The sequence below is a fragment of the Ambystoma mexicanum genome, chromosome 1p (assembly GCF_040938575.1).
Source record: "Ambystoma mexicanum isolate Mex_15411 chromosome 1p, UKY_AmexF1_1, whole genome shotgun sequence".
Taxonomy (NCBI): Eukaryota; Metazoa; Chordata; class Amphibia; order Caudata; family Ambystomatidae; genus Ambystoma; species Ambystoma mexicanum.
The window spans coordinates 264968799-264994705 of NC_090921.1; the positions used below are offsets into that span (position 1 = coordinate 264968799).

The following is a 25907-nucleotide window of genomic DNA, read 5'->3' on the forward strand; positions in this document are numbered from 1 at the left end:
TTTCCAAACATTCGTCATCAATTTGACATATGGCACGTTGCCAAATTAAATCAATAAAAAAATCACAGTTGCATGTAAAAAAAGGGTTCTGAAAATATTTTACAGTGGCCCAGTCTTTCAGCAACCATCTTTGGTGGAGCTCCAAAATTTACAATGGGCTTGTGGAAATTGTACTTGAAAAATGGCGCTCATTGATGCACCACTGTTCCAACATTCACTCATGGACAGAAAACCCAAATTTTCACCAATGTGCACATGGACCTTTATCGGAGGAACAGGAACGCTAGAAGAAGTGGTTGGTTCCATCTCCACCTCCACACAAAGCTCGAGAAGATCGTATTTGATAAAACTCTTTCAAGAGACCTGAAGGGACTCACGGAATTCTGTCACCCCAGAGATTTGGAGGTGTTCCACAATATGTGCCTAAAGTACAGCCCCAAGAGGTTGCATTTCGGCATAGACGGTATGCAATATCGAACATTACTAGCGGTAGTAGCGCATAACAAGAACATAGGGAGAGAACAATTGAGAACTGCAGGAAACTTTGGGATGCTTCGTTACACAATGGCCTTTGCAAAAAGAAGCAAAAAAATGGGTCAAGCCAATATAGCAGAAAATGGAATTTGATTTTGTGAAAGATCTCACTTTGACTGTTTTGGACATGCATACTCATGGAATCGATCATGATTTTGTTCCTAGGACACATCCATTGCCACAAAACATTGCAAACGTGTCCTGTCCACCAAAAGTGGACCTCGTTGAACAGTTGACTTCCCGGTATAAATGATTAGCAGCGATTTGTATATTCCACAATGTTTGTACATTGTACATGACCAATGGAAATCTATTTAACTTGAATTTCAGTTCTATTAAAAGTATTAAGAAGTATTAAGCGTCCACATTGTCTTTTGAAATGTATCCTCTTTGTCCATTTTTTTTTGCAAGAAGTGCCTGTTGGAGGATGTCATATAGTGTAACACTGTGTTTTCCTGCAGGGTCTGAAGTTGCCTTAGCATGCACATGTCCAAATAGACAGAATAAATACGCGTCCCACTAAGCAATTAGACCTGACCTAAATAACAAACTTGTCATGCAAGAACTAATGACTGTAAGCAAAACACTGCATGAAAGGGGGCTGTTGGTGTGAAATAGGTGCATTCTGACCTATATTTTTATGGGGGTATGTGTTAGGGGTCGTTGCTATCGGATGCCTTATCAGAAGGGCTGATCAACACAGTGGGGATAGGTGTTAGTATTACCAAAACATATGACCACTCTAGATTAGGTATATTGTAGGTGAATTTGAGGTGGTACGAGGGTAGGGTGTGGTGACCAGATGCGTTCAAAGGGAATAGGGGTCATGGGGTCGGCGGGCCGCGGCCTCGCAGGTGGGGGTTGGAGATGGCATGAGTCAGTCAGCAGAGATGGATGGGGCACTAAGGTTGGAGCAGGCCTGGTTCTCACATTCTTGGATGAGCACATTTTGTCAGGGCTCGATACTCACTACTTGCAAAAATGAATAGCTGCATTTCCGTGAGAACAGGAGATGTGCTGAGCTGACAGAGGACAGAGGTGGTGGGGGCTGGCTGTGCGCGGTGCTGGAGAGGGAGAGTGAACAGTTCGCCAGAGGGCAGAGGGCCTCGAATAAAGAAGGCATTTGGAAGGACACAAAATGGAGTTAAAAGTATACACATTAGCAAAGCGTTTAAAACACTTATATGAAACATGGATGATGCAAATAGGTACAGGAGGGGTGCAGATGTCTCCCACCTTAGCTTATACGTCATTTGCCCGGTACGAGAATGGTGAAGTGGGGCGGGATACACCTCCTCTCCTCCAACATTTGTTTGTGCACGGGAAGTTCAGTGGAGATGGAAGGGCACTTGGATTTATGTCTTGTCAGTGTCTAACGTTATCCGCAGAGCACATTCCTACGCGAAAACAGGCCACACGCAGATGTTACAATGGGGAGGACACTAACTGGAACTGTTGTCATAAAATAACTAACTCGCTATCAATATAGAAGAGTAAAAAAGTATTCACGATAGCGCGCCATTGGTGGATGCCAGCAAACAATTTGTTTGTTTTTCGAACATATTTCAAATGTCAGGTTGGTCGGCCGGGCTAATCGCTCCCATGGGAGTGAAGGTCACTGCGTTTGATGTTGCTTGTGGGCTGCTCACACCGACGCATTCTGTACAGTATGTTTTTGATTTGTGGCTTTCCTTCACCAAAAGGAAACTTAGCATACATGCTCCTAAAATGGTTCAATTGTTGTTTGTCCTTTGAAGAAAAGGAGTATTCGCTATGGATTGAATGACGGGAAGTGTGTAATACCTGCAAAATTGATAAGGTTCACCATTTCAAAACTGGACAAAGGAACATGTAATTTAATTTTATGAAAACCGTTGATCTGAGCTGACACTCTGCGTTACGCCAAGATAATGGAAGTACCAAATATAATGAAAGTTTTACTGTAGACGATTTTATAGACAAATGAGTCAAAGTTTCATTTTCAGAACGGTATTGCTGGCTTACATTGTAATGGGTTGTTGGTTGGGGCATATTTTAATGACACGCTAACACAACCTGTATGTATTTGTTTTTGTCCCGGGCACATGGGCAGTCCAGCACCGAAATGCATGGAGTCCACGTCTGGGTTCCCCCAGGTTCCACCAATGCTAAGTTCGTTGTGAATATTCTGTTATAATGCAGTCTATGTGTTGTTCAAATTCTTCCGTCAGCTTCTGCATCCGCATCCCATTGCGAGCTAAATATACTCCACAGCACTAACCTCTCAAGCACATCATAGGCTCCAACTTTCCACAATGTTTTCTCTGTGTTTCCATTGTTTCTGGTTTGTGTTCATTATTAGGTTTCACCCGGTGAAGAATTAACGGGTAAATGGATACATTAGAATAAAGAACAGCTACTGAGATATATTTCTGTTATGTTTTCTACACAGCAACATCCTTCCTTTCTGCGAATGTGATTGTTTCCAGATACTCAGTGACGGATTCTTCAGCAGGCAGTGGCAGATACACCTAAATGGCTGGCTTACAATTACGCTGATGTGGGACGATAACCCCGGACCGATATGACCGTTCGCGGTACCAGCGACAAGGAGCAACTTGACAATGTTTACGGTGGTCTAGCAAAAAGCTGATGCTGAAGCCTTGCGATTCAAGGTGCATCCAATGCGCTTCTTCTACCGAAAGGAACACTGTGTGCCTCATGATAAAGATTTGATGTTCGAAAACAACAAAATAAAAAATGTGGGTGAATATGGAAATTGGCGGATGTTCTTGGCGCATTTATTGTGAAATAAAAGCACATAATAAATTGCAGAGTATTGGTGTTTCCTTTAAAAATAGTGTTTTCTATTCCGATTTGGGGTGTGCTGTGCAGTGAGAGGAAATGTGTTGTGTTGTTATTCCGGGTTCTGCATCAACTAATGTTAAGACGTAGGTGATGACTGGGCACGTTTGGCTACGCTGCACACTAACATCATGAAAATAGGTGGAGAATATAATTAGGAATAGTGATGTCAACTGCAGGGGCGGGGGATATGATTTAGTGCCGCGAGGGCAGTTCAATATAGGGCGATGCAGCAACGGATAAGATTAGCACAATAGGCCAAGCCCCGCTGCCTGATTTTGCATGTGTAAAAGTGCGGAAAACTAAGATAAGGTGCATAGGAAATGTGTTTACGTTCGGTTACAGTTTGCTTAAAACCACATGCCCGAACGATCGGGACAATAACATTTTTGAGCGCACTATTCCTTTAATTATAAACAACATAAAAGAGTGAACAACAAACAACCAATATTTTAGATGACCTTCATCTGTCCTGGGTAAATCCCTTCCCCAGGATTATTCAAAGCCAATTTCCCAAAAGGTAAATAAAGTCTTGTAACAATTCTTGTAAGTTACAAATGAAACAAAAGTTCACCAAACAAACATCCACTGGTTACTGTTCTTCAGCTTTTAGTTGAAAAGATCCCCTTCCAATTCCCGCCAAGACAATAGCAGCAATGGTATTCCTGGAGGTCTTCTTTCCAAGATTTGTTTGTAAAAGTTGAAAGAATAAATTAGCAACTTCTCCTTCTACAACTCTACAAGTGTTCATAAACTCTGCAGTACATTTGGTATAATTGTGCGCATGCTTCTTCTTGGGAGGTTGCTTTCCTCTTTCCTTCTACTACTGTCACCGTGGGAACAGACTCCTTTGTTCCATAATTTGCTACAACTTCACCCAACTTCAATATAACATCCACTGGCCGTATTATACACAACCACAGTTCTGGTATTTCTACTTCAATTTTGTACTTCAGGATTGTTAGGCATTAAAGACAAGGCTCTACGAACACTAAACGTAGGCAAGGCACTCTTCTTTCCTATGCTCCAAGAAAAGGGCCGCCTCTTACTGCCCCCAGTATAATCTGCCTCTGCTTCCAGAATGACTCTCTCTCAACTTCAACAGGCGCAGCCTTACAAATTATTAGTGCAATTTTCTCACAAGCACTCAGCTCTCTTCCCCAGCTTCATTAACACCGTCTTGATTCCAGTAGCTACCTTGAAGTTATACTGCCACCGTTCCAACTTCAGGTGGCAATGCCACACTTGTATCAGAGAACACTTGTCTTTTAACAGCTTCAAAACTCAGAAAGATTTGAGCAAAGCTTGCTTCACTATAGAAAGTGTTTGCCTCTTGATTTGGATAATGTTTGTTCTTCTTGCTAATACAACAACTTCTGGGTTTAAAGAATACTTGTTCTTAATGTTACAAGGTTCAGTCTTCAAAGGAGAAACAGATTTACGTACAAGCGAACACCATCTTCAACCTTAAATAACTGCAAATGTGTTTATTCCCACGTATTAACATGGAGACACTTCCTGACTGCGGTCAGGAATCATATTTGGCCACATGTGACTTTCCTTTAATGTTATAAAGACTTGTAACAATTGTGAAAAGTCAATGTTAAGGTTTCAGATTGATTTAAAAAGTGTTTTCCTTTTTATTAGAGACACACCACCACTCCGGCAACATTAATAGCTTGACAATGGTAAATGAAATGCTTCTCTTCATACATGAGCACTCCGACTTTTACTATAAGTGCGCGTGATACATTTTAATTGTCGGCGAGACTCTTCAAAACGACAAACAGTTTATTTCGAGCAGGTAACAGTTTCCAGCAAGATTTTCGGAGTGAACCTGAACGGCCAAGCTTCACTCACCAGCTTCAGGAACAATGCAGTTGTGGACTGTGTGAGGAAACTGAAGGGGTCCTTACTTCCTTCTCCCTGATATCCTCTGCTCAGGTGGCCAGCATACAGCCATCGCTATTGGATCCCGACCCTGGGGGTGGAGATGCAAGGAAGGATCACCTGGGTAGAGGAGACTTGGGGAATGGAAGGGGATGTCCTTGGGTGAAGCACAGTGTTCCCCATTTCCATTCATTGATGAACCTTCAGTCCCAGCAGCCTTTATGGGATATTGTCATCCTTTTCCATTTTCTCCCTTCCAGGATGACACTGGAAAATGCCATCAATGTAGTGACACTAGGAAGACATTAAATAGAAGGATGCCTTTGCCAAGGTATGGCATCTCCATTTCCTTTGCAATTGTAAACCTTACCCAACCCCCACCTACATAGGTTATTGCCAATCATTTCCCCTTATTTACCCTCAGTCATACCACTCTACTACTGGGACGAGGAAGAGGCGACTAGGAGTTGTACACACTAACATGCAGTTACACCACTCTCGTACTGAGACAAGGAAGAAGCCTGGAAACTATTGTGTGGGTCAGGCATGTCCAGAGAACACCAGTGTTTGTGGTCAGGCAATTGGACTGAAGTGCTTGCACCTGCAACCTGTTAATAGGTCACATGTGCATAAAAGGTGGAGACGGCAGCAAAGAAGGGGAAACCAGCAGGAGCGACGCCAGGCTACGAAATACAGGCCAGAGAGGGGAGAATTCCTGCACAGAAGGGGGCTGCCGAGTAGGGCCCTGTCTGGAGGCCAGGACACCGGCTGTTGCCAAGGAGAGACTGTGACGCTGGGGCCCGAGCGGGCAGTGAGACGGTCAACGCTGTCTGAGTCCCATCTGCTTGGTGCCCACAGCCAGAGTTGTGGGGCACAGAGAAATCCCAAGTGCTGCAGGCCACCGGTAGCGTCTGCAAGTGACAAGAGGAGCAACGGCAACCCACAGAGCGATTAGCAGAGAGCGAGCACTGCTCGCAAAGGTCCAGAGATAATGCGCAGAGCCAAGAATAAGAGAGAGTGCTCGGAGGAGCCGCAGAGGACTGGTCAATGAATCATTGGGAACACTTGTACCAGGGCGCTCCTGGGGCTACTACAGGGCATGCCGTGATGCCGAATTAACGGAATTAATTGACGGTGAACCCAATGTTAGGGTTCTTTAACATTACAAGTAAACGCTGAAGTTTAGGTTCAACATTATTAAATAGTGAACTAAATGAAAGCTTTGCACGCACTATTGCATACTGAACTTTAACCAAAGCACAGGTGTAGTGAAAGAGAACTCTGTGTGGGCAAGAAGCCTAGGGTTATCGGTTGCGTGACCTGTAATGGGTAGATCCTGTGGTCCGACAACTGCACCTAGACCGAGGATACCCTGTCTGGAAAAGCCAAGGAAAGTAAAGATAAAGAATCTCCACTTGTAAATAAGATTGTGGATGTGAATGTGAAAGATAGCAATCTGTATTCACTGCACCTGTAGGATTATAAAATTGGCCTGGAACTGGTTTTGAGAATTAAGAGACTTGAGTTGGTTGTGAGTTTACAAGCTGGAAGAGCTGACATCTTGGGGAAGGGAAACCCAAGTCATTGTCAACTGTTTTATCTTTTTGGGGAAGAGAACCCCAAGATCATTCTTGGAAACTGTGTAATTGTCTTGATGAAAGAAACTCTTAAAACCTTTCTGTGTTGTCGCCTTGGGAAAGGGAAACTCCAAGGCTCATTTTGGAACTGTGTTGTATCCTTGGGGAAGGGATCCCCCGAAAACCTCTTGGAACAGCTTTGAACTTGGGAAGGGATGCTGGAAAGTAAGCCAAGAGCTGAAAGAAGCTCAGAACTTTGTTTGGAACACTACTCCTTTTGTTGCTGACACCCCTATACATTGTTTAGCTTAAGTTGTGAGGGTAAGTGTAGGTTTTGGACACAGACAGACTTTTAAGTGGGATTTACTGACTCGGACTATCCTTAGTTTCTTTAGGTATGGAAATCCCACCTTAGCATAGGTCAAGTTAGGCCTTACACCATCCTGACATTTAAAATAATAAAGATATTTTGTTTGAACTTTGACTCTGTTGTCTGTGTCTTGCTTCATTATGCCTTCACAGCTGCTTCACCTTCCCGACTTCTTCTTCTACTACAGCTCTTGGCACACTTGGGACCCAAACCCTCCTACAGCATGGGTCTCTCAAGTCTAGCCACGTCAAGCGGGAGTCTCCTGAATTCCTCCGTCCCTTTGTTTGCTTCTTGCTACTGGCCCTGGGTTTGAGCACGTCAAGGCTCTGCAATTACAGACACTAGGCACACCTGAGAAAATCTTCACTCTTAGCATGTCTCTCTCAGTGCAGCCAGGGCAAGGCAGGGTTTGTGAACACAGGACCCTCTCAGAACTTGCATGTGAAATCTGCTTTCTCCACGTCCCAGCATCACACTTCCTCATAAACTGCCAGCCTTGTAATCTTCTGCTTGTGCTGTTACTGCTAGCCTTCCAGCTCCTGCTCCTTCCCCAGCTCCTTCCTGCTTCCCTCTCCTGCTGCAGCCTTTTATGCCTCTCAGGTGGGGCAATTTGTTTCAGGTGCAGGCCATTACTATCAATTGCCAGACCCTTGCAAAGGCTGTTAGGCCTAGTTGCATGCCCTCCAATTCTACATGTATCTTCAGCCCTCTTCTTCGCCACAGTCCCTATGACATTCTGGGACATGTAGTTCACTTTCTCAAAGTTAGGTTTTTCTACTTCTGGTATATTTTGAAGGGTATATTTAATTCCCTTAATAATTTTAACCCAGGGGCTGTAGGTTTTAACTTTATTCGAAGATTATGTAGATAAGGCAACACTTTCACTATTCCCAGTAGTGCATCTTTGGTATTGAGGAAGATATTTGTTTTTAGGGACCGAAAGTATTCTTTATTTTAATACAATAGATTTGGATGTTACAACCTTAGGTGTTACCACTTTAGATTTAACTGGAGGTTGAGAGATATTTAAATGAAAATAAGCTATAGCCTCTTCTGGCATAGTGGTAAGAATATCCCCTACAGAGGAAAAATACTGTGTCTCATCCCACATAATCTCCTGCCTACCCTGGGCCGTGTCTCTACCCAGGTGATCCTCCCTCAGTACACCACCCCCAGGGTTGGGATCAGAAAGCGGTTGCCCTCCCCTGGCCATCTGGGAGGAGACTTTAGGCAGGGTTTCAGTGAGGGATCTGCAGGATTCTTCACATACCCTTGCTCTAAAGACCTGACCTCCAAGTCCAGCTTCCCATTCTCTACCTACTCCTGCCTCCCCCGCATATTTACTAGTTTGACCAGTTGTCCAGCCCCAGACTGGATCACTGTGAACAGAATTTCCACCAACCAAGGAACCAAAAGGGGAATAGGCTGGCTTTATCCCTTTTCCAAGCTTAATAGACTTCAGTGTTTAGTTTCTTTTGAGCGATATTAAAAATTCACTCATCAAAACATAGGACTTCAGTACCCAAAACCAAAGAAATGGGCAGGTCAGATATTACAGTCACACATATTAAGCAATTATTCCCTAAATCGTAACATCAAGGACGGTTAAGAGATGTTTTTCCAATTGTCCATGTACACAATTCACGACTTTATAGCCCGTGGTTTTCTAACCAAATGGAAGCAAAATAGCTTGTATGGCAGAGCTTTTACTCAAGCACCTTAGCTTCCCTGCAGGCCTATCAGTGTAACATCAGTGTGGATGACATGAGACAGCAAGAAACACCCCAAAATCCATCAGGCAGTAAGCAAGAGGTGCCCACCTGATTTATATCCAGCTGCTCCTGGAAGAAATCAGGTTAATGAGGGGTGACATGCATACCTTGATGGCTGAACACAGAGGAAGAATCGACAAGATTGAAAATAAAATGGAGGTGATTGAAAGCAATCAACTTACATGGGGGAGTGGAAAGGAACACTTTAGGATGCCTGGGAAAGTCTCCTAGTTAATTAATTGATGGTGACCACAATCTGGTTTCAGAACCACAGGACATACGGAATGCCGCTTATGAAGGCGCAAGCAGGCAATTGAATAAGGCAAATTAAAGGGGTGAGGCTTAACCAATTTAGAGTAAGGACATACAGAACAGAGGAATACGGCAGCATCCCCCCCCCCAGATCTGCGCTGCTCGCCTCTTGGGAATATAGCTGACACATGCTTGGCGAGGACTGGAGGGATCAAAACACCAACGGGGGACAGAGCAGCTTGTGGGATATATTTACCCACTCAGCTGTACTCCCTCCCATAACCAAGCTGCACTTCAGCAGAAACAGCAAGATGGCTGCGCTGGCTCCTTTGAGCATCACTGCCTGCAACAACAAAAATATCGCTGCACTATCTTGCCAAGCACATATTGGGCAGGATGGAACAAGGGGGCACACTGAGAAAGCCTGCCAGTGCCTAATTTCATGTACAAAAGAAGGGGAGTGAAAAAGCAGTGCTGTTTTTCTGCAAGCCCAAAGTTCCCATTTGAAAAAGTTAAATATTTACATTTAAAATTTATGTAGCTCTGATGCTTTTCTCCTTTGATTCCTCATCACACTACTTTTGATTAATGAGACCCTGCCATGCCCATTCACATTCACATTGTGCTCCAACAAAAAAGAGCAGTATCCCTGAATGACAGACTTTCGTTCAGATTTGAAGAAATCACAAGGAGCTTTACTTCAGCTACACAAGAAACGCTTTACTTTTGGGCTCCAAAATATCAAGCATCAATGCGTCAAAAAGGCCCTGGCTCTCTGGGCCTATGTCCATTTCAGTGCATCTGTGTTTAAACAAATTGCTGCATACAAGAAACTAAACCTGGCTACAAAACAATGTGGGAATGAGGGAAGAGAAAAACCGAAGTTGGAAGGAAAATGTTAGCAGTCACATGTTTAAATGTACTTTTGCAACTAAGAAAAATACTCGTTTAAAGGTGTATGTTGGATAAGGCACTGCCATTATCTAGCAAGGTGAAGGGGTTTGTGCTGTGAAACATATAGGGGAGATCTTATTCAACAGGCTTTATTCTGATTTATAACAAAAATAAATGAAATAAGTAATTAAATTGCATTGGCTACATGGGGGAAATCAGCCCCAAACAGGTTTCTGCTTGGGGGTTGCCAGCAACAGAAGGGCCCTCACAGTAAATGCTAGAACACACCAGTGTTAATTGCTATCTTGGCATTTATCTCCCTGCACTGAAACTGCATTCTGATTCAGTGTTTTTCACCCATTTTGTGAAAAAAACGTTTTGGCATTTAAAACTTCAAACTAGAAAAAATGCAACTTTTCCATGTGTGAATTCGGCTGCACTGGGTTTTTAATTTCAATCTGTTTTGTTAAGCGGATGCTTTTGTGATACCTTACCATATGGTTGAAAGTGATATAACATCCCTAATACTGTGATAAAACATAGGAATATCCTTATTTAAACACACATATAATTAATTATTTTTCAAAATCCGAGTGTAATTTTAGTCCTTTGCAAAGGGTTTAAAGTCTTTTTGCCTCCTATTTGGTGAGGGAAGGTCAGATTTTGATTCTGTTTGCTGCCTCTTATCCCTGAATTTGATTATTTGTGGGTTGGGGGAACATTGCAGGGGGAATCCTTAACTTGGGTGCTATCTATCCTAATTCAAAAAGTGCTCCTATTCAATTGTGCTTTGGATATGTTTTAATAGAAGGTTACCAAGGACATTGCTTCCATTTCCATTGTCATTACCACCCAATTGGTGATTGCTGCCCAATATAAAAATGTGTGATTTTTGTGAATTCTAAAAATAAATAAATATTGTATTTTCACCAACCGGCCTGGTTCATGGTCCATTGTGACCCAGGGTATTTGTAAAAGGGGGTCTGAGACGGGTCGGGTACCGGCTCAATTTGAATTAATTGAAATTAAAGAAAAAGCATTCCTATTGGGCACCACATCCCAGGCTAAAATCAAGTGTCCTGGTCCAGTGTGTGACGCCAGATTAGAATCCTTAAAAAGCTTAAAGGAAAATACAGAAAGTAGCATTAAAAAAACTGTTGTCCCCGGAACGCCATCACTGCCCGCAGAAGGGGAGGAGGAGCCCAAGAAGCAATGGCAAATTAGCGGGGATTCAGGGAAAATGGCAATGCAAAAAGAGGACTTCCAAATCTACCTTAAGGAATTTCAGGACCATTTTATGGCAACATTTCAGGCGCAATTCACCCAATTAAAATCTGAATTGAAACAATCATTGCAGGAAGTAAAGGTCGACGTAGCCAGACTGAAGGAGAGAGTGGATACAGCAGAAAGGGTGCTACAGGAAATGTCAGACGATACAACAAAGAACAATGAGGCCTCAAAACATCTCTCAAGGTTTAAAATATGGCCGAATCTATGGAGGATAAAGATCTAAAAACTACAGCACAACAACTATTTGCAGACCTCACCTCCGGGGAGAGGGGGGAAGTAGTCAGTATCCATCGAATTCACAGTGTTGGCACGCTGCGAGTTGAACTGGACATGAGGCCAAGAGATGTATTGGCAGCAATCATTTCATACACCCAGAAAGAGAAACTTCTGCGAGCAGCAAGGACATCGGATCCGATAAACATCAACAGCTCAGATGTTCATCTGTCTTAAGACTTAGTCGAGTCAACATTACAAAAAAGGAGAGCCATGGGCTCGGTAGTAAGATTTCTTGTGTAAAAACAATAAATGGACGTTCCCTTTTGGTCTTCTCTTCACATGGGAACATCAGTAACACTGAATCACCACCTGTGGTGAAGCAAAGCAGATCCTGCAGATCCAAGAGGATGAAGTCGAGGCTTCTGGCATTACCAGAAGGACAGAATGACAAAATAGGAAGATCCAGAAACCATGGGAATGAAAGTCGCCGAAGAAGAGTAACAGAGGGAAATGAAATGCACACTCTCCAACCTATTCATTTGGGAGCTCATCTGAGGATGTGTGTGGGACTTCAACAGAGGAGAACCGCAGCAGGGCAAGAACGCTTTAAAGAGGCAAGGCAAGAGAACACGCAAATACAAGTAAGATAGAGGCTTTAGAGGTTGCGAGCTAGCGGTCGGTTGCCTGGAATCTTAGAGTGGGGTTTAAGACCTTAAGATCTTGGAGGAAAAGAATGAGGTAAACTTGAACCGTTCCAACGTCATGAACTTGCTCCACACAATTCCGGCGCTTCGCAATATCAGATCTGATGATATAGCTATAGTTGAATACAAATCATAATCAAGATCCGATTGGGTAATTTTACATATGAAATCTAAGGCAGTAGTAAAACCATTAATGGATGCCAAAGAAGAGTTCTTATTTTTCGGCTTCGACCTGACTTGGAGCGATGATCGCTTAACATCTCAGTGTCTGGATGCTTCGAACCATCAGAATGTCTCTACTATTGAGCATAAAAGAGATGTGCTGTGGAAGCACATAACTCAAATGGCCCGGCAGTCTTAAAGTCAAATCCATAAGGGTCACACAGTGTCCATGCAAATGTTTGGTCGCAGAGAAGTAATAACTAGCTCACAGCTGAGACAAGTCTTTCAACCCAGTTGTTAACATCTTAGAATACAAGAGGCTTTGCTCATCTGTTTCAAGAAGCCAGTCCATTGGAGATTACGAATCTGATAATCTGTTTGCAAGAAACATGGTTATGCGAAACCCCAAGCTGTGATGGCTATTCAGTCCTTTTAAATGCAGCAGGAAAAAACTTATTTGGTCAGCCTTTTTCAGGTCTAATCATAATGATCAAGAACTCCTGTGGTTGGGAGGTGTTAAGTTCATTAAATCCAAACTTGTTTGTTCAAGTCTCAATTTTGCAAAGTGTCAATTCTGGCGCTGACAGGAAAAAACAACATGGTCATAAATACATACTGGAATCCAGCAATGATCAGTGACGCTGCTTATTTGACATCGATAACTGGTCAAATTGATGCTTGACTCCAATTCTTCGACGAACCATTCATATTGGTATATGGAGATTTGAACTATTCCTGGTTTGATAACTCAATCGATCGACCATCGGCCGACGACCCTAATATTACTATTGAATGGGCAGACCGTGGTTAAAAATGGGAATACGAATTAGCTCTACGCCATTGCGTAATGCTAAATGGCTGCACAAAGGGAGATATCCCCGCCGCTGACGCCTGGCATCGTGGCGACTTAAAAAAGACTTTAGATTATATATGGGTATCTAAAAATCTACAGTGCTTCATTACTGGACTAACAACAAGGAAGACAAGACGCAAAAAGCAACCATGATGCTCTTGTGTTATATTGGGATTGGTCGTTTACAAAAAATCCCTTATGATTTCAAACAGATTTAAATATTAACAGTGGCATGAACAGACTTTGGCTAAATGGTAAACAAATTAAGACGTTGACCGCCGATTTCACTAAGCAGGATTCGACGATCATCCAGTCTGATTATGTACCAATTCTTATGCAGTTCACAAATAGTCTGCATAAAAACAAAAGTGAGGCAATATTGAGCAACCTTTTAAGGGGGCTTTTCCTATAGTTGGACCTCAGCGCCCTTGTATATACTTCGTAATTGCCTTTTCAGAGTTGCGTGGGAGTGTAACAACGGAGAATCTGGTTCCTCAACTCCGTTTAATTGAAAGACAAGTTCATGCAGTTACATTAACATGTTGCCCTTGCGCCCACGTTTTACTGAGAAAGAAGACAAATGACTCCTTTCTCCGTGTTCCAATGCGATTTTTTGGTTTGAATTTTTTCTGATTTTTTCAAAAGTAATGCGCATTTGACGGTGCCCTTTGTGATTATACGTGTTTCGACGGTATCCCCGTCTTTCTCAAATCAGGGCTGGTCATGTTTCATTTGCAAATTATAATTTCAAAAAATCCTATTTTGTATATAATAAAATAGCATTCACATTGACCATTACATATAGTACGCATTTTTAAAAAATATATAATTTTAATAGATAGCCATGTTTGTATATTTTCCCCATTCAAAAGCTTGGCCGTTGAGGGAGGGGTAAAGGGTAGGAGTGTTTAAGGGTGGTAGAGAAAACATCAAAAAAATAAATTAAATAAAATGGTGATTTGGTGGATTGAGGTGAATAACTTTAAACAGAACAAACGTTTTGCTGTATAATTACCAGCATTGCGAGCTGACAAGAGGCTCTTGCTGGATTCGGCTTGCTTCCTGGAGGAGGCAGAGCTGTCCTTGGGCACGTGATCTATCACGTGTTTTCCACTCATCTTCAAAGCGCTGAGGCAACCGCCCGAGTGGCGAGCGCTGTGGATTGAGGTGAATAACTTTAAACAGAACGAACGTTTTGCTGTATAATTACCAGCATTGCGAGCTGACAAGAGGCTCTTGCTGGATTCGGCTTGCTTCCTGGAGGAGGCGGAGCTGGCCTTGGGCACGTGATCTATCACGTGTTTTCAACTCATCTTCAAAGCGCTGAGGCAACCACCCGAGTGGCGAGCGCTGTGGATTGAGGTGAATAACTTTAAACAGAAAGAACGTTTTGATGTATAATTACCAGCATTGCGAGCTGACAAGAGGCTCTTGCTGGATTCGGCTTGCTTCCTGGAGGAGGCAGAGCTGGCCTTGGGCACGTGATCTATCACGTGTTTTTCACTCATCTTCAAGCGCTGAGGCAACCACCCTTGCAGCGTTAAGCCCGTCGGGGCGAAGGGCGCTGGCGCTGGCTGTTGTGCGGCTGTTTGGCGCTGGAGGAGATCATAGATCAGCACAGGAGTTCGGCGGCGAGTTTCCCAGTCTTCCCCAGTCCGCAACATGACGGACCCTACGAGTAAGAAAACTGGCCCACAGACTCGCAATAAAACACTTCAGCAGCGTCGCATGCTGAATCCTTGGACCGCCTTACAAAAGGACGCAATACTTAACGGCAAGGTAAGCAAAAAAACTGTTACCTTGCCGAATCCGGCTACTCCAAGTGAGCCCCCAATGAAATCACTTGTTAGAACTAGCTGCGGCTTACCCAACATGCGAGATACGCTCACAGTGCCTGTGTTGACTGCAGGGGGGGGATCCAATGTCTGCGGGGGCAGAAGTTGCCCTATTACGTTCAATTCTGTACCCGGTTACGGCATCCATTGACCAAACCGTTTCAGCGGATGCAACCCCTGTGAACATAGAACCACTCAATAAGGTTGTGGTATCTCCCGCACATGAAGGCAATGGCAATGGTCTCCCCGCACTTGACCTGCAACAGGAGCCTGCCCAAGAAATTGCGCCTTTGCCACCACGATTGAGATTGTTATCTCTGTCCAATTTAATGCCATTACCACAGTCACAATCGATCTGTGCACCTCATGAAGTTACATCGAGCCCCATTTCTCCGGAAACGTTCTTTTCTCCATTTGAAATTACGGATGCTGACTTGATGGCAGCGTCTCATGCTGTACCTGCATCAAATGAGTATGCTGAAACTCCCTTGTCAAGTCTAGAAATCAACACCTTCCGAAAATGTTCAGATAGTTCTGAGCCGACTGGCCACGTGCACAGCGAGCCTGGACAGGTACCGGCCAAGGACAGTGATATCTGTCCTCCTGTGACCAAATCTAATGGATCTGTAAGAGCCACCGCTCAGCATGATGACAAAATATGTGAAGCTGCTATACTCAAGGCGACGGTCTGTTTGTCAGGAAATGCTCAAGCTTCTATTCATGAGCTGCCAGACGCCTTATCATCAACTAACCTTCATCAGATCCAATTTCATGCAACTCATTCAGGAATGGCACCTTTTGATGACAAGATGCTACGCTTTCATGCATCAGCAAATCAAAAGCACACTGAGATCAATGCAAATAAAATCGCTAAATCATCTTCATTCCTGTCTCCTGACCTTCCAGAGCAAATTACTGGTCATAAATCTGTGGTTATTCCGTGTGAATCATCGTTGCTGATTCCACTCCCACCATTGCAACATGCAAAAAACCCTATATTAAGTGCGGCTAACAACCGGCCTGATCTTGATTGTCGACATGGTCTGGCCACAATATCCACCTTGGACAAACAGCGCGATGACACCACACAACAGCTTGGTCAATCATCATTGGGACTAACAATGCCCTCTGGCTCTAAGACAAGTCACGGAAAGTCTATGAATATGAACACACAAAAATCTGAAGCGCGGATTTCATATTTAATATCTGAGCATACAAAGCTCATCATAAGCACTCCGACAATGCAAAACAAAAGGAATAAAACAAGCACTGGCCTTGAGACGACTAGGAAAGGCCACTTGATGAATGAAACATATGCTCAATCGAATGACTTATCAAGTCTTTCACCAAATGGGGGAGATAAAAGCGGGCAAACCCCGGCGAAAGCCAGTATTTCGGCGGCTGCCGCGATGCAAATTCATAATAATGTCTTAGCCGCTTCCTCTCTGGCGATGATTCCCTTTGTCAAATTGTATGAAGCCCTATGTGAAAAGATACAAGACCAAGGTGCGCTGTTAGCGAATCTAACTCAGAAAATGGGTCCGGTGGAAACATCAAACGTGTCTCTCAAAAACATGATCCAGGGAGAAGTGGAACGAACAATCGAATGGCAACAACGGCATCACGACCTAGCCCGTCGAAACAGCCAAAAACAAGAGAAACTTGTCGATGACGTACTTGACTTGATGAAACAATCACGACACTGTCAATGCCACATGTTATGTGAGAAGGTCACTCCCTGTCATAACAGCACTAACACGTGTCCAGTTGGGGGCTCTACATCTCATAATCTTAATCTAACAATTGTGAGAAATTCCCCAAATTCTAATGATAAAGTTGGACAAAAAAATTCAAACAAAAAAAATACTAACAACGAAATCGTGATTGAAGGAGCGAAGTCTTTGCCCAGTGTTCCTATTGCAGTTTCTCCTATCATTGATGAGTCTTGTGCAGGACCTCTTGTAGTTCATTCGAAAGCAATAACTATAATAGGCGTCAGCACTGAGAATTTCTTGGACAAACGTCAAACAAAACCTGTAGCCCCAGATGGCCAGTTTTCGTCTTTTGGCATTTTTACTGGCCCTGCCAAAGGTATGTCAACTGAGCCATCACTGGTTGCTACCAAATCAATTGCGAAACAAGGTTGTGGATTATCAAATCAAAAAATCTTTCAAAAAGCTCTAAACCAGCTGGCACTTCAAAGACTAAAGCGTTTATAAGGAATCTTTCAACGTCACTAAAACAGAGTCTATTTAAGCGGAAAGAAAACAAAAAAAAGTTAAAGACAGACGCCGAATTGCAAAGAGTGGCTTGCCCTCCTCCAATGAAGGCCAAACTCAAACCTCCCTTGAAACGCAGAAGAAGAATTTCTGAGTCGGAGTCTAGCAACATCACAATCACCTCTACATCAACACATCTTTGTAATTTGTCCACCTATCCATTGCAAGATGAGCACGATGTAGCAGACTTTCTGTCCTGTTCTCAAGCTGACCCTTCTCAGTCATCTGATGCAAGTCCAAATAAAGATGCTGCAAAACCAACAAAACCAATGATGGCGCACAGGCAAAGAGGTTCGAGAGGCTCCGAAAAATCTCCCCAGGCACAGCTTGGGGACTTTTGACTAGGCTGGGATTTACCCAGTGATTTGATACCAAAGACCTAAAGACTATGGGCCTCATTACGACCCAGGCGCTAATGGGTTAACAGCGCCGTAAAAGGCTGCGGCGCCGTTCACCTATTAGCGCCTAATTACGATGTCCCTTTTGCGGGACCCGACCTTAACGGCTGGTTTTACCAGCTGTTAAAGTAGGGACCCGCAAAGGGACCTTGGTGCTAAGTACGGTGCCGCAATTTGCTGCACCGTACTTAGCACCTTCTCCATTCCCGTTGAGCCCTATGGGGAAAGGCCATGGAGGAAGGGGGAATTACCGCCCCACCAACCTTGTAATGGGGTGGTAATTCCCCCTTTCTCCATGGCGGACTAATAATAGCACCATGGTCCTCAGCCTGGGTCGTAATGAGGCCCTATATATTCAAACAAGCACCATTGGGTAAGCAGTTTCTGATTGAACCTAAATACCATACAAACTGTGTTTTTCAAGAACTTAAAAGTAAACTTAAAGAAATATGAGATATGGTATTATTGCTGTATGTTTACTTTGTTAAGTCTTACACCATTTCAAACTAATTAACTTTCTTTTACCATTTTATTTCATTTATTTTTTTGATGTTTTCTCTACCACCCTTAAACACTCCTACCCTTTACCCCTCCCTCAACGGCCAATCTTTTGAATGGAGATTTTTGTATGACAAAATTACAAAATAAACAAACATGGCTGTCTATTAATATTTTTTTTTAAATGCGTACTATATGTAATGGTCAATGTAAATGCTATTGTATTATATACAAAATATGATTTTTTGAAATTATAATTTGCAAATGAAACATCACCAGCCCTGATTTGAGAAAGATGGTGATACCGTCGAAACACGTGTAATCACAAAGGGCACCGTCAAATGCGCATTACTTTTGAAAAAATCATAAAAAATTAAAACCAAAAAGCCACATTGGAACACGGAGAAAGGGGTCATTTGTCTTCTCTCTCTGTAAAACGTGGGCGCATGGGCAACATGTCAATGTAACCGCATGAACTTGTCTGCATAAAAACAAGGTTGTAGCTGTTAATCACAAACATCAGTGCAGGTCTGAAGTATGGGAAGCAAAAAAACTGCTACAAAAGATCTATGTATTATAAGGAAAAGCAAAGACGCTAATACAAATTTCCTGCTGAAGAAGCATTGTCTACGCTACCGCAATTGGATCAGATCATTCAACTCAAGCCGAAACGATGTTACGTCTGATCATACAAAACGATAGTAGAAACATATGGGAGATTATTAACACCGGCCATATAAAGCAAGGTTTTGCGCTATCAAACGGTGTAAATGCAACAAACTGGGTGAAACATTTTACAGCGGTCTTTGATTTGCAGGGACAAGATGAAAGTTCTAACTCAGTGTCGACTCTAAATAACTGGAATGTCATCGAAACAGTAAATGACATAGAAAAAGCAATACAAGTTTTAAAGAACTCAAGGGCTACCGGCCCCGATGGAATCTCAAACATGAGGTTAGAGACTAACAAAGAAGAGTGGGCACCTTTCATCAAAATTTTATTCGAGAGGATAGCGTCTACAAAAGTAATTCCTGATTCATGGAAAAGTGCGGTGGTAGTGCCAGTGTTCAAAAAAGGCAATTGTGAGGACCCGTCAAACTACCTCCCAATAGCGCCATTGGACACGACGGGCAACATTTTTGCCATCTTTCTTCAACAAATGCTGACAACATGGGCAGAGGGATCGAATTTAGTAGACATAAGGCAAACCGGCTTTACAAAGGGTGTCGTAGTGGAGTTAAACTTAATTCTTTTAAATTTGGCAAAACTAGACGCCCTAAAACGCAAGAAACGGTTGTTCCTTGTGTTTGTAGATTTAAAACAGGCGTTCGACAGCATCAACCGGCAGCCTTTGGACTAAATTGAAAAACTGGGCTGTCCTGAAGAATTGATCCAACCACTGATGAGCTTGTACTCAAACACCACGATCCGTGTAAGGCTGAATGCTGAATGTGAGCTAACTGATGAAATAAAAACACTCAGAGGGGTGAAACAGGGCTGCCCATTGGCAGCGCTGTTGTTTAAACTCTTTATTTCTGATAGTACTGCAGCTCTACACAAAGTAAAGTATTTCCCTCCTAAGGTCAACGGTCAGCCTCTAAGTTGGGTCATCTATGCTGACGACGTGTTTCTACTTGACTCAACAGAAATTGGGCTCCAAATACTATTGACAGCATTACAAAATTATTTGGATGCAAACTTTTTGGCAACTAAACGTGAGAAAATCTAAAATAATTGCCTTGGGCCCAAAAACTCAACAAAGAAAGAAAATCCTTAAGTGGAGGGTAAACAACGAGGTAGTATTGCAAACTGACAGCATTCGCTACCTGGGTGTAATATTTAACATCTCAATACAAGAGTGGAGCTGGATGCACGATGTGCCGTCTCGAATGTCAATGTTTGCGCTCCAAGGCGCCAAACTTCATAGAATGTACGGAAAGTTCACACTGTTGCCGGTAAAAACATTCTGGGCCTCATTACGACCCATGCGCTAATGGGTTAACGGCGCCGTAAAAGGCTGCGGTGCCGTTTACCTATTAGCGCCTAATTACGAGGTCCCTTTGCGGGACCCGACCTTAACGGCTGGTGTAGACCGCCGTGGGACCTTGGTGCTAATTACGGTGCCGCAATTTGCGGCACCGTACTTAGCGCCTTCTCCATTCCCATTGAGCCCTATGGGGCAAAAATGGGAATGGGGAAGGGCCATGGCGGCATGGGGAATTACCGCCCCGCCAACCTTGGAATGGGGTGGTAATTCCCCATTCCGTCATGGCGGACGCCGGCATGGACCATGGTGCTAATAGCCTGGGTCGTAATGAGGCCCTCTATCTCCAAAAAGTTATCCCTGCCATATCCTTTGGAAGTGAAGCCGGCTGGAACATGGATGCTGGCTTTTGGTGCCAACTTGAGGGGAAACTTTGGCGCAAGGTGCTTAATCTTCTACAAAATATTCTGGTTGTTGCGCTTCGTCATGAACTCTGTTTGGTATCCATGTATACCACAGCACTCTGGAAATCGATTTCAGCTTTGCAAAGCCTTATTTAATTCTAAACGAAAAGAGTAAAGACTTATTCGCAACCCTTTTAAATAATTGGGAAAAAAACTGCTGTGGATACTGAGTGAGGCTGATGTGTCCATGGTACAAGTTGTACAAATGCCACAAATTGCTAAAGCTCTGGCAACGGAGCTGGATTCTGAACATTGAGAATCGAGGGAAGCTGGCCAATGCAATTGACTTGGGTACTTCAATGCACAAAATGGCCAAACTACCGAAATATTTGTCAAAATTTCCCTCACGATATCATCGTGATCAATTTATACATTTTCGTCTAAACCTCTATAGAACAAACAAAGTGTTGATGAGGCAAAAAGATCCAAACACACAGTCAAATCAATGTCGATTTTGTTTGAATGCTGTTGAATTCCTAAAGCACTTGGTGACTGAGTGCTCCAAGGTTGCGAGACAAAGCTCCTTGCATTTAGACCAGTTTGCTCCGAAAAATGACAATATGTCTGAATGGTGGAGCTACCTTTTGGCTGGAACTAACGTTCAACTAACTTGAGCAATTATTAGCTTTATGGATATGATCATATCAAATGAATAACAGCCTCAATTATTAGATGGTTTTTTTTTTCTTTGCTTAAGAAAGGTGATAACAAAAAAGGTTTGTTTTCTTTTTCTAAACTATTGTCAATAAAAAAAATAAAAAAAAAATATAAAATGTTGTCTCACTATGAACTCCCTGGTTAAAAAGAGGAAAATAGAGGGATTCTTGAAGGGGGCGAATCCCGATATCCTGATGTTTCAAGAAACACATATTAGGAAAAAAGACAAAGGGAAGCTCAGGATAAGGAGCTACTCCCATCTGTTTCAGGCAAACGTGATGGATAAAAGAGCTGGGGTTCTTATTGCTATTTGTGATAGGCTGTCGGATAATGTCCTTGAAAGTAGCACGGATCCAGCGGGACATTCACTTTTCTTCAATATAACACTGGGAACCCATAGGTACACATTAGCAACTCTATATGGTCCAAATAAGGGTCAAGATGGTTTTCTGAGGGGAACATTGTCTCAATTGGAAGACTTTACCAAGAGAGATATCATATTGGCGTGAGATTTTAATATTGCATGTGTCCCCCCAGTAGATAGGAGCTCACAGGCCACTCGGCATAAACTTGTGCCACCCAAAGCACTGAAAAACAAAAAATCTCCACATTGGCCCTTCATGACATCTGGCGAGCGGTCAAGGGGCAGGCAAAGGTTTCACATATTACTCTCATGTGTATTTGTTGATGTCAAGGATTGACTACATGTGGGTCTCAACTCGCTTGTTGGGAAGGGGGAAAGATGTAGAATTGGGAACTATTTCCCACTTGGATCATGCACCACTAACAATGCAGATAGGTGTGGGGGGGTGCCGGTAGGACTATGGAAGTGGCAATTCCCGTTAGAACTGATACAATACCCTATCCTAGCTAATTCAATACAAGACAAAATTGATAACTATTTTACAGAGAACGAAACCCAAAACGTGGCCCGGGAACAGGATGGGATGCCTTTAGTCAGTCCTGAGAGGACATTTAATAGCCAGAGGGGAGGGGATCATGCTCATTCGAAAGGAAAGGGGGAGAATAGCTCGGGCGGATAGCTCAGGGGCAACATGCTCGCCTTGGAAGCAAGGCGACACAGAGCACCACAGGTTCGATCCCCGGGTCCACGCTTAGACACCTCAGGGTATTAAGCGCGTTATAAATAACCTATCATATAATGAAGGTAAACTGAGATAGGCAAAGGCGGAAGTGGGAAGAGGAACTAGAGGCAAAAATACGCAAGATTCTGGCTGAGATAACTAAGAGCCCCACAAGGCGCCTGCATAGAGTGTTTATACATGTGCAGGGTCAGCTAGAAACGCACCGTACAAAATATGCTGAAAAAGCGTTATTATTTACAAAAAAAAAACACTAGTACGTGAATGCTAACAAAGTTCGGTCCTGTACGATATTGAAGCAAAGGGGAAAATAGGTGGTTATGAAACCAAACGAGGGCATCCTGGGGGTGTTCCGCGATTACTAGACAGCATACTATGCTACTGACAACCCGGAAAGTGAACACTAAGAGGCTTATCTGAATCGGGTCCCATTATCAAGTGTTATACAAGAGGAGAGGGATAGGCTGGAGGGGGAAATTCAGGAGGAAGAGGTGATTGCAGCGATAAAATCTCTACCTAAAACTAAAGCTCCGGGACCTGACAAATACCCCGCTAGCTTTTATAAATCGATACTGCGAAACATTTGCGCCGCGTCTCACTAGATTGTTCAACACATTCAGAACAGAGGGCACGATTACGGATTCCATGAACGAAGCTAAACTGGTGGTGTTCCTAAAAGCGGGTAAAGACCCTCGTCCCGGGGATCAAATAGTCCTATAGCACTGATCGAAACAGATGCCAAAATATATACTAAGATCTTGGCGACCCGGTTGACAGACCTCTTACCAAAATGAATAGGACCTGATCAGTCAGGATTTATTTCACATAGACAGACACACAATAATATCCGCCAGGTATGCCACCTGATGGAAAAAACGGCAATAACTGATACGCTGGCGCTTTTGGTGTCTCTAAACGTAGACAATGGAAGGTCTATGGATCCTAACTCAGCTGTCGGTGGGAGTGAAGGGTATCTTAGCCAGATCAAATGTACAGAGCTAATTATCCACAACTATTAGCTAGGGTAAAAAAGGACCTATTTAAATGGAACCCACTTGCAATATCCTGGATCGGGAGAATGACGGTGGTCAAAATGGCGCTCCTCCCCAGAATCTTGGATTATTTCCAGGCCCTTCCGCTCCATGTCCCTAAAATCTTTTTCAGCACTCTCACCAAAGTTATTACGGCGTACATTTGGCAAAACAACCCGGCTAGAATAGCAATGTCCACCGTTACTGCTGCAAGAGACTGGGGCAGCAGGGGGCTCCCTCACTTTCATAGATATTACGAGGCAGCACAATTGCGGGTCATCATGGAATGGGTTACGGGTGCGGGCTGCGAGATATGGGCCCGGCAAGATAGGGCAGTAGCAGACACACCCCTCCCCAGCTTACTCTGGTTAAAACGGGACCACAGACCACCTTATGTAAATGTCAGCAAAATAGTGGGGCTTGTGGCCGAGGTGTGGGGCTCCGCAATCAAAGAAGGGATACTGTCCACAACTTCCTCCCAGTTTCTTCTGTTGTTTCAGAATCTGGAATTCTTTCCCAAGATGGATCCTGGAGCCTTCAAAGCTTGGAAGAAAGTCGGATGTTTGAAAATACAGGACATGTGTCAGGGCTACACTGTTAGAACATTTGAGGACTGTAAAAGGGACTTGGGGTTGGTGGAGCCGGCCAGGTTTCGCTATAATCAATTGGGTCACTGGCTGCCTAACCCACGGATAAAAGTGGCGTCTACACGTCTACTGACCCCCTTCGAAAGGTATATCACTACCCATACAGGTACGAGAAAATTAATCTTGAACTTATACAGATTATTAAATGAAGGAACCAGTGCAAGTACATTAAGAAATGGGAGACCACCTTAGACAACACTATACCTAGAGAATATTAAGATCATCTTTGGAGGGCTGTTCCCAAACGTACTCGCTCCATCCAAATTAGAGGAATGTGGTATACAATAATGTTTCAATGACATTACACTCCGATACAATTGCACACAAGGTATCCGACTGTATCGGCTTTATGCTGGAGAGGCTGGAGAGTTAAATGGGACTGGAGACACATATGGCTGGACTGCCCTACAATTAGACCATTTTGAGAGGGGATCTGTCATGGCCACATCTAGTGATGGGGGCAATGGGTCACTTGACTCACTTATGTCCCTTTGGGACCCATAAACACAGGTGCCCTGGCTGGACTCAGTCCTGCCGCCTTTGGCACCAGGCTCATATAGAGATGTGAGCAGGAACACTTTATTTCAGTGCAGTTTCAGTTCGTCTGCTGAGCCTGGAGGAGCAGGAGCTCCCTCCTTCTACTGCTGGAGCAGTAGTCAGCCCTGCACTGACGCCCTGGAGCCCTGCCTAACTCCAGGTATGCCACAAGCCTCCATCAGATGTTATTTGGAATCCGGAGCGCGAGTGTGCCATTTTTCGGCAATTCGCGGCGGATTATTTATTAATATATCCGCGCCGCTCCTGCTTGCCCAGTGGCCCACTTCCACATAGGATTTGCCCCCTTACTGCACTCGGAGTGCATCCAGCCACCATTGGGAGACACGAGGTCTGCTCCACTCCAAGATGGCCGACCGTCACTGCCACAACTCTCCACTCGGCCCCACAGCCCTGCAAGCATCGTGATTGGCTCCTCTCCCCTACTTGGGAGCCAACCACAAGCCGGCAGGCTTGGAGCCGGCCCACCACGAAGGCACCCACAAAGGCACTGTGCCTGTCTCCAGCCTGTCTACACCGTCGAGCCTAGAGCCAGGACTCCTTGCCATCCAACTACAGGGTAAGCATACTGCCCCCTTCCACAATCCACTCCTAACCCTCGAGCTAGAGTCCTGAACTGTTCCCAGCCATCACGGACATGCACCTCCCAACATTGCTACGCCCAAGGTCCCACCTGCACCGTTGTGCTCTCGAACTGCAACAAAATATTTCAATGCATAATCTGTAGCTAATTAACCATGCTCTGGCCTTGCATTGCGGTATACTGTCACTTGATAATAGCATCTGCACCACGGTCGCCCAGAGACCATTGTATTACTGTGTAGTGCCTTATGGTCGCCCAGAGACCACTGTGATATTGTGTAGTGCCTTATGGTCGCCCAGAGACCATTGTATTACTGTGTAGTGCCTTATGGTCGCCCAGAGACCACTGTGATATTGTGTAGTGCCTTATGGTCGCCCAGAGACCATTGTATTACTGTGTAGTGCCTTATGGTCGCCCAGAGACCACTGTGATATTGTGTAGTGCCTTATGGTCGCCCAGAGACCACTGTGATATTGTGTAGTGCCTTATGGTCGCCCAGAGACCACTGTGATACT

General features: G+C 43.9%; 1 protein-coding gene across 1 annotated transcript in view; it reads right to left on the reverse strand.

The window, feature by feature from the left end:
* Nucleotides 1-25907, reverse strand: part of LOC138568807 (ribonuclease kappa-like) — a 455985-nt gene that overhangs the window by 400514 nt on the left and 29564 nt on the right. The gene's annotated exons all lie outside the window — the stretch shown is intronic.